Raw genomic sequence first — 9,089 nt, 5'->3', positions numbered from 1 at the left:
TTTGCTGAAGTAGGGGTCATTTACATCTGTTTCTTTCCCTTTTTTCTTCAACTGGAAAATTCTGCAGTTTGTAATTTGCACTCAGGTTTTGATGACAATTATTCAACCAAGGATCATTCACCAGATTCTTACAGCAATCCAGAAGTCATAATCACCGCAAACAGACAATTTACAGCTAAAAGTGTGCCCACAATCCGTAAGGAAGAGTCCGGTTGCACCAGCTTCAGCTGTTGTAAGTATCCTTCACCTTAATGGTTTTCTGAATTCCAAGGTATCTGGTGTTCTTGTTCTTGCAAAAAAAAAGGAAGAAAACCCTGGCTTGGACAAGTCCAAGGCAGTTCTTCCCTGAGGAGTGATGTGTCAGGATGAGGTGGAAAGCACTCTCTGGTCAAGAGCTTAAAAAGCCCTTTTAAAGAAGTACAGAGCTCTGATAAAGCCAACACAGAAATGCAGGGTAGGTTGGGATCCCATCTGGAAGCAGAAAAAAAGTAACTGTCCTCCTCCTTAGCTCTCACTGGTTTCTAGTAATGTGCTGCCAATCCCACTCTTACGCAACTGCAGAGTGGCACCTTGTTGAAGTGTTTATGTTGGGTGCACTCAAAATGTGTGTAAATACAGATTCTATACTGAGACTAACCCTTCTCTAGTAGCTGCTTTCCAGTCGCCCTTCCAAATAACGGCAGTGTGTTATTCACCTGCTAAGCCCTATGGTCTCTGTTAATTTTTCTGCATGGAAAAAGAGTAAAAAGGAGGTGTCAGAGCCTTGTTCTGACTACAAAGAAGCAAAGTCCATTTTCCATTGCCTGCTAGTGATAGGCTGGGTGAGTGAGGCGCCTGCAGACATGATGTGATTCCCTGGGAAAAGAGGTGTTTGTGCAGCTGCTTGGATTCTGTGGACAGAGAGTATTTGCCAAATCTTGCTTAAACAGGGTGAGAGATGACATAAAGGTCTCATATTGGGTTGTTTTCAACATGATCTATTACGCTGCACCAGCCAATACTGCTGACAATACCTGCAGCCACTGGTGATAGGAGATGATGGCATGAAGGATGGTGCAAAGGGCTAAATGCATTCTACCCACTTCCTGGAATTTCTCTGTTATCTTGGGTTGTATTTCAGAAAGTGGCTCTTCGACTGCTAAAAGTGAATCCACAGAAGGGTTTGCGAATTTATTCAGAGGCGTTACCTCTCCTGTTTGCGTAGAGATAAAAAGGAGCTGAAGTGTGACAGGCTCCAGTGGGAACCTGGCAATCAGGATAGGATAAACAGAGCCACTAAAACGTCAGTTCAGCTGTATCTAATCCAGTTGCAGATTATGTCCCTATTTTTTTCCTTCTGGCCTCTTAGAGTATGTTGTACTATGATGTGAATCAGGAAGAAAGCCCACTGGATTTGCGTTTTCAAATGCTTCAAAAGCAACGTAGTCGTTAACTACAATAAATAAAACGGCCATAAGATGGCAGCAGAGGATTTGTACGGAAACCTGCATTTACCGAGGGCAAAAGGAGTTCCTCCCTTCCAGCAGTAAATTTGTAACGTGATTTGTGCATTCATGTCCTCAAAGATCTTAATGACTTCAGCCTGTATAGAAATCCGGTGACACAGAGGAGATGATATGATCAAGGACTTCGTGTGGAACTTTACTGAAAGGAAGAGAAAAATATAAAACTAACAGAAAGATGCAAATACAGACAAGAAGCTTGATTTCCTTTTTGGTGCGAACAAAACCATACAACAATAACAAAACCCCTAACTTGATAGTACAGCAGATATTAGAATTTCACTAATATCTCTAGTATTAGCAATATATCCCAGCAAAATTTTCACTGCTTTTAACGAGCACTTTGCTCATTTTTACTAGATGGCACTCAGAGGAGAGTTTTGCTTTGAGCAATGAACCCCATCAGTTTATGCCAGTAGAGGAACCTGTCCCAGGTGGTTTGACCAAGACAAGCAGAAATACTTAACTGTCTTCTCCTTGGCCAGGATCAGCATAGCCAGCACAAGTTATAGTAGCTTGCTAAACAAGAGATGCTCACACTCACACTGGCAGCCATCTCAGTGGACTTACCCCATGTACTTACTTCAGGGCAAGGACTTTCGGAGAAATAATGGAATCATAGAATCATTTAGGTTGGAAAAGACCTTTGAGATCATCAGGTGCAACCATTAATCCCAGACTGCCAAGTCCATCACTAAACCATGTCACAAAGCACCACATATACTCATTTTTTAAATACCTCCAAGGGTGGTGATTCCACCACCTCCCTGAGCAACCTGTTCCAATGCTTGACCACCCTTTCAGTGAAAAAAAAATTTCCTAATATCCAATCTAAACCTCCCCTAGCATAACTTGAGCCTGTTTCCTCTTGTCCTAGCACTTGTTATCTGGGAGAAAAGACCAACCCCCACCTGCCCACAGCCTCCTTTCAGGTAGTTGCAGAGAGCGATAAGATCCCCCGAGTCTCCTCTTCTCCAGACTAAACAACCCCAGTCCCCTCAGCTGCTCTTCATAAGACTTGCTGGACACACCTCAGCTACTCTACATCCCTGTTGAAGTGAGGGGCCCAAAACTGAACACACTATTTGAGGTGCAGCCTCACCAGTGCCAAGTACAGGGGGACAATCACTTCCTTTATCCTGCTGGCCACACTGTTTCTGATACAAGCCAGGATGCTATTGGCCTTTTTGGCCACCTGGGCACACTGGTGGGTCATGTTCAGCTGGACATCAACCCCCAGGTGCTTTTCTACCATGAAGTCTTCCCCAAGCCTGTGGGGTTGTTGTGACCCAAGTGCAGGACCCAGAGCTTCTCCCTGTGCTGAACTTAGTAGATGGTTAATCAAGAAAAGCCTGGCCCTCCTCTCCCTCACTGTCACAGTGTACTGGGATTATGACCTGAACTCCAATGTAGTCACATCTGATTCACGCTGGAGCACAGGAGGGGAGAAGGAAGCTTCACACACTGAGATCCTGCTCCCCAGGGTTCACAAGAGCAGGCTTTATCTTTTAAGCATCTCTTTAACCACAGATAAAGGTTGTACGGAGGAAGAGAGAGAAGCAGCACACCAACCTGCTTTACATAAGAAGTATTTATTGCAGTTGGCAGCTGAGGGTGGTTGCAGCAGCTTACACACAACCAGAGAGATTTTGGTCTTTGTTAGTCTTCTGAGGGTCAGCAGTCCCTGCCCTTGGAGGGGGGATCTGCCATCTGCCTCTCAGGGAAGGAAAGCTGACAAAGCACATCAAGGGAGGCTGTGAAGAAAGTTGCTAAGGTACAATGTTCATACAGAATGAAGTAGTGCAGAGGGAAGAGGACTTTTATATAAATACACACACATCACATATCTCGGAGAGATACAAATTGCCCTGAGTAAACCAAATGCTGACCCCACTTCAATCTCAATCTATCCTTGAACTGATTTTCTTTTTATTTCATGAAGTTTACTGCTTTTTTTTTTTTTTTTTTTTTTTCTTTTTTGGAGCTGTTTAGACACTTTCAGTTTCAAGCATAAATGATGAAGTATCAGAGAGGAACAGATAATTTTTTTTGTTCTGCTTGGGTAAATTCACTTTCACCAGAAACCATTTGTAACAAAAACAAGAGATCTCCAGGTTGCTGTTTACAGTCATTGACTACAGTATACAAATGGAAAGGCTCATCTAAAAGGACTCCTTAAATGGAAAGGCTCATCTAAAAGGACTCTTTAAATACGCCTTTGGAGATTTATCTGTTGTTGCTCTACAGGCAAATTTTGTGACAGAATAACTGGAAGAGTGTACCAGAACCTGATTTCTGGCTATGTAACAGTATTTCCATACTTCTGTCTTTACATAACGATCCTGCCCTGGCACATATTTAGAGTGATTATTCTACCTGAAAACACTGAACTTTCCCAGTCATTATACTAGGAGGCAACTATTTTGCCTTCTTCCCTCCACCACATTTACACATATTGTGACATGCTCATTCTATAATCCTGCATTTTGCAGAAAAGGACAAAAGATCTAGTTATGCTTCTAAGGCATACATTGATTTTCTTGAGAGCAATCACCTATTGTGTCCTGGGGATTTGAATGGAAGGAAGTGCCATGACAGCATTGTCCCCTGGTCTCCACTAACACACCGTGTCAGCACAGTTGCTTGTTTGCTCCCTTAGATCTGTGGTTGTGCAAACCCTGGGGTGCTGTGGAGCACCCCACAAACAGCAGGTAGAGCCACTTCACTCCCCAGCCCCAGCCAGAGCTCAGCACAACACAGCACAGCCTCACTCCATGGGATGGACCCACACCAGCAGAGCTGTGCGCAGGTGCTGGCACACCAGCAACACAGGCAGCTACACACCAACGCACATTTCAGCAGGTAAACAGGCAAACCTGCTATCACTGGGGGAAAGAAGTTTCTAAGATCTCTGCCTGTGGGGAGACAGTGGGTCTTGTATCCTTCCCTCATCATCGCGGGGTGTTTGACTGTTTCTGTTTGGCAGGAGAGAGATGCCCCCTTTAGCAAGCTGGGGTTTAGTCTATCAAAATAACAACTACGTAGAAACTGCGAGTTAAAGAGCTGTCAGAAATCGCCACCTTTCCCTGAACACTCTTTTCATTTTTTATGTCTTTCCCAATCTGTGTTTGTATTGGCTCATTGGAGAAATAGCAGCTTTCATGCTCCTCAGCAGCAGTGTTATCCTTCAAGGTGTGAGAAAGCACAGAGAGGGGACAACGAAAGGGATTTTCCATACAGATGTCTGCCAGAATCAGCTTCTTGCAAAAGCTGTGAACACCCCAAGGTGTCCAAATCCCCATGTCCCAAGCAACCTAACAGGAGGGACTGCAGCCCTCAGGAGCAGCCAAGGAAGGCGCTTGCTTTCAGGCTCTCCAGGCTGTGTGATTTGGCAGGGATGTCACAGACTGTTGCTGTGTGGCACCAAACCTTTCTGCTGTGTGATCCTGCACAGCAGACTGACTGCTCAGCAGATCCAAAAGACCATCGTCTGCTGTCACTGGGGCAGGTTCTGCTCTCTTAACCACCTGGGGACACTTTGGATAGGTCTCTAAGGCCAGCTCACGGAAGCAGGGAGAGTGGCCGTGTTGCTGCACCCACATCCCCCTCTTTCACAGAGGGCAGATGCATCCAGCTGCTAATAACCTGCAGGACTTGTGTCTTGCCTGGAGGCTGCTCAGGGGTTGTGGAGATGCAGGCACTAGCACACCCAGAGCGATGCTGGCCTACCAGTGCAGGGCTGCTAACTTCTCCTGTGTCTCCTGCCCCCATGGCTGTGAAAGGCAACCCCTCTGTTTGCTGCAGGTGTTCTTGCAACTCAGGGACTGCAGCGCTGAGGGAGCGAAAAGGGAACAGCCAGAGGGGCTCAGCATGGTTTTTGTTCACTCCTTGAACCTGTCAAAGGGGAGAATGGTGGCAGATGCAGGACAACAAAGCTGAGTGTCCATCACAATGATACACTTACTGGCAGCACTGGGAGATCCTGAGGGGTCTTTGGGATCTGAAAGACAGACAGAAAGAACTTTGTTTATGAGTCCTCCTCCTCTTCTCCACTCTGTAGCTGAATTCCTCTGCTTACTGGCTGGATCAAGCTCCCCACACTCTCCCAGAAGGTCTGTTCCTTCTGAAAAGGGTTTTATTAACACCCACCACAGCAAAATTCACCCATTATGCCTGGATCTGTTTAATTTCAACTTCCTCTGAGCCATATTAAATGGCACAATAAACATATAACCACTGTGGAATCTGGAAGAAGACCTTCCTCCTCCTCCTCCCTCCCCACCCTTGCTAAGAGCAGGGACAGCTAGTGCTAGGGAACTATTTGAGCAAAACCCCAAATTTGGACAGAACCTGAAGATAGCTGAACATGTCCTTTCACTTTTGGAAAGAGAGGTTTCCTTAACTCTGGGGATAAATTTCAAGCCATTGATAGGAAAGAGAAATAGGGCCAAAATTAAGGAACAATTCTGTCCTCACAGCTTTTTGGCTCAGAGTTGAAGTACCTGGCTCACCAGTCCTCCCAAGAGGAATTTACCCACTGTATTTCTCTGTTCAGCCCTAATCTTAATGCTCCCTGCAAACACCCAAGGAAGGCATCCTCAAAGAGAAATGGAAGGTCTCCTAATCTTGGCTCTCCCACACTGTCCTATTTCACAATTTTTTTCTTCCACTATTTCACCACACTTTTTTTCAACAGTGTCAGTTCCACTCAAGACATCAGATATTTGGTATAAGTGTATTTACAGGCAGAAAGAGGACTCTAGAGGCCAAAAAAAATAACAACTGTGCTTAAACAAAAACTTTGTGTAAAAGGGTTGTGTGTAGTTCTATTTTTAAGCAATGTATACATACCTTGGGTTTGAAAGAAAGAAAGAACAAAATTAGAAGTTACTCCAAGGCCATTAAGCATTCTGGAATGTAATAATGACAAAAAGAAAAAAAAAGGCAAAAAAAAAGAAGATAAAGAGTGAAAAAGTGAGAGTTTGACAGAAGGAAAACACTGATCAAACAAAACATAGTTGCCAGCATTGAATCATGACATAATGATGCCAAGACCTGAACAAAATTTAACTCTGAATGAGATAATACAGGAAAAGACAGAGCTTTCTCCTGCTCAGTTTCACTTTTCCTGCTGTAAAGGGAAAACACTTGCTTCTTCTGATCTTTCCCCAATTCCCTCTCTCTTTATCAGCTATAGAGCTGCCACTACATTACTATCTCTTCATCATAAAGTCACCATTGTTAAGTAACCTTCAAATGTTATGTGCTCTTATTTCAATGGGAGAACTCTGATTTATTAACAAATAGGAAGCTTTTTTTCCTCCAGAAGTTCTCCACATCCCACATTTCCCTGCAGGTGAAGGCTTGACTCAGTGCCTGTCTCTGTGATCCTACAGCACTCCAGGGCTGGCAGGCACAAAATCTGTCTTCCTGTGGTCAACACACTCTGCCTGCAGGTCAACCCTCTTACTCAAAAGTGAACATCCAGCATACTTTTGCCAGTTCACCTAAATGCTAAACTGTTTTAATACTTAAACATACCACATTGTTCAAATTATCTGCTGCAATTCAATGCTGCAGTTGCAGGGGTGGAGTTTGACCAGTGGAAGAAAGTGCCTAGCATGAGATGAGGCTGTCCGTCCCCGAGCCCTCTCTCGTCCTTGACTGTCTCTCAGACAGAGATCTGAAGTTGTGCAGTGACTGGTGGTGCAACTCCGCCCACCAAAGCTGTGCATGTCTCCCAGACCGAAGGGAGGCTGGTGGCAAGACGCAGCACTGAGCAGCACTCCCGAGACCCTTCCAGGGAAGACATCCCCTCAACAACAAAGCACTGCCAGAGCCAGAGTCATGATCAGTGGTACCAGCAGACTCCTCACATCTTCTTTGGCTGTGCCAGTCTTCCTGACCTCAGAGCTTTCCTGGCGGTTACTGAAGTTCTCCAGAGCTTGCTTTCAGGCAGCAATTGATATCCTGTGATTGCCTGGGCAGACTGGGGCTCTGGCTTGTGTTCCTGCATCTGAGCTCCAAAACAAAGCCTGTCCCTTGTGCCAGGGGTTTCAGGTCCTGGCAGCTATTTTGCACATCTATCTCAGGACTCGTGGCATTTCCAGAATATTTTATTTGAAGTTTTGAATGGGAATGTTGAAGAAAAACAACTGGATAAAATAATCAGTTTCTCTATAAACGTAAAAGCCATTCAGCTTCTTGTCAGAAAGCCAGGGGAGAGAACAGCACACCCTGAAGTAGAGCAGCTGTTTTTGTGTGATGGGGCTCTCTCATGTGGAAAAGCAAATAAGACTGAACCCAGTGGTGACCCTTTTCCCTCACTCCACCCTGACCCATTCCCCTGAAGGTAAAGAAACCCATGAAACAGTTTGCATAGGGCAAACACACAATAGATTTTTGCTTTGGACAGTTTTATTAAACTACTTTGGAGAGCTGAGATTTTTTTACTGTTGGGAACTTTGGTAGTTTGAGGGAAGGTCTTTAATTTTTCTTCCTGCAAATCTTCCTAGTTTGGAGGGTTTCACTTGGCTTCTCTTGTCTAAAAATCAAATAAATATTTAGACTCCACAAGTATTTCATTATTCAGGACTTGGGAGGCTGTAGTTACTTGGTAATTGAAGAGCACTGCATGGGCTTTTCCACAGCCTACCTACCAATAACCCCATACTCCCCAAACCCACCGTCCAAGTTTCCAAAGCCATGTACCACATACAGCATATGGATCACATCTTCATCTCATATCCTGTCCTCCTCAGCCCCATATGCAGGGGACATGTCCATGGGTTACAGAATTGATACAGGGCTAAAAGGCTCCCAAGGGCAGTCAGAACTATTAGGGATTCTGCCAATCCTTAGAAATACTGTCTTTTAGCTTAGAGAAATTTCAGGATTCGGGAGGGGGGTGGGGGGCATGGGGGGGAAGTGTAAGTTTTCTACAGTCCAGGTAAGACGAATATATATACTAAAATACATATGCTAAAAACTTCCAGCAAAAGTATGTTAAAGAGCAACAGCTTAAAAATAAATAAATAAATGTCTAAAAATAATAGGTATTCTAGGAAAATTATGCTTCCAAAAGAATACTTGAAAGAACATAAATATACAAGTCTAGTAATCCAAACAGCTTTACTTCTCTTCCCAACTTTTCCCAAGCCTTCTAACCAGCATGTAGTCTCTTAAACATGTTTGGTTATTGCTTACACTAACAAAATCCCACAGAAATCTCTGGTATTATTCATTATTTATATTGGTAAACTGGAGGTTGGAATCACAAGATATTTCTGGACACAGACCCAGACATCACTACCTTCTGTTTTGTTAGTGTCATAGTGTCAACTCAAACCCAGACACTGCAGACCTGTTGACTTTGGGTTATGGAAGTTTTGCTCCAGTTGGTGATCATAAGATTCACCCACTTGGGAACGTGCAGAAAAAATGTGGGTGTAAATATACCTAAACTGTATGGGTTTTTTCCTTAAACTCATTTATCTTACACTTTTTCCTTTGGTCAAAACTTTAGCAACTGTCAGGGTGGAGTTTCCTATCAGAAGTGTTTTCAATAAATAAATCATATTTCTTTCC

The sequence above is a fragment of the Falco biarmicus genome, chromosome 5 (genome assembly GCF_023638135.1).
Source record: "Falco biarmicus isolate bFalBia1 chromosome 5, bFalBia1.pri, whole genome shotgun sequence".
Classification (NCBI taxonomy): domain Eukaryota; kingdom Metazoa; phylum Chordata; class Aves; order Falconiformes; family Falconidae; genus Falco; species Falco biarmicus.
The sequence above is the reverse complement of the archived record's forward strand: the minus strand, read 5'-3'. Positions refer to the sequence as shown.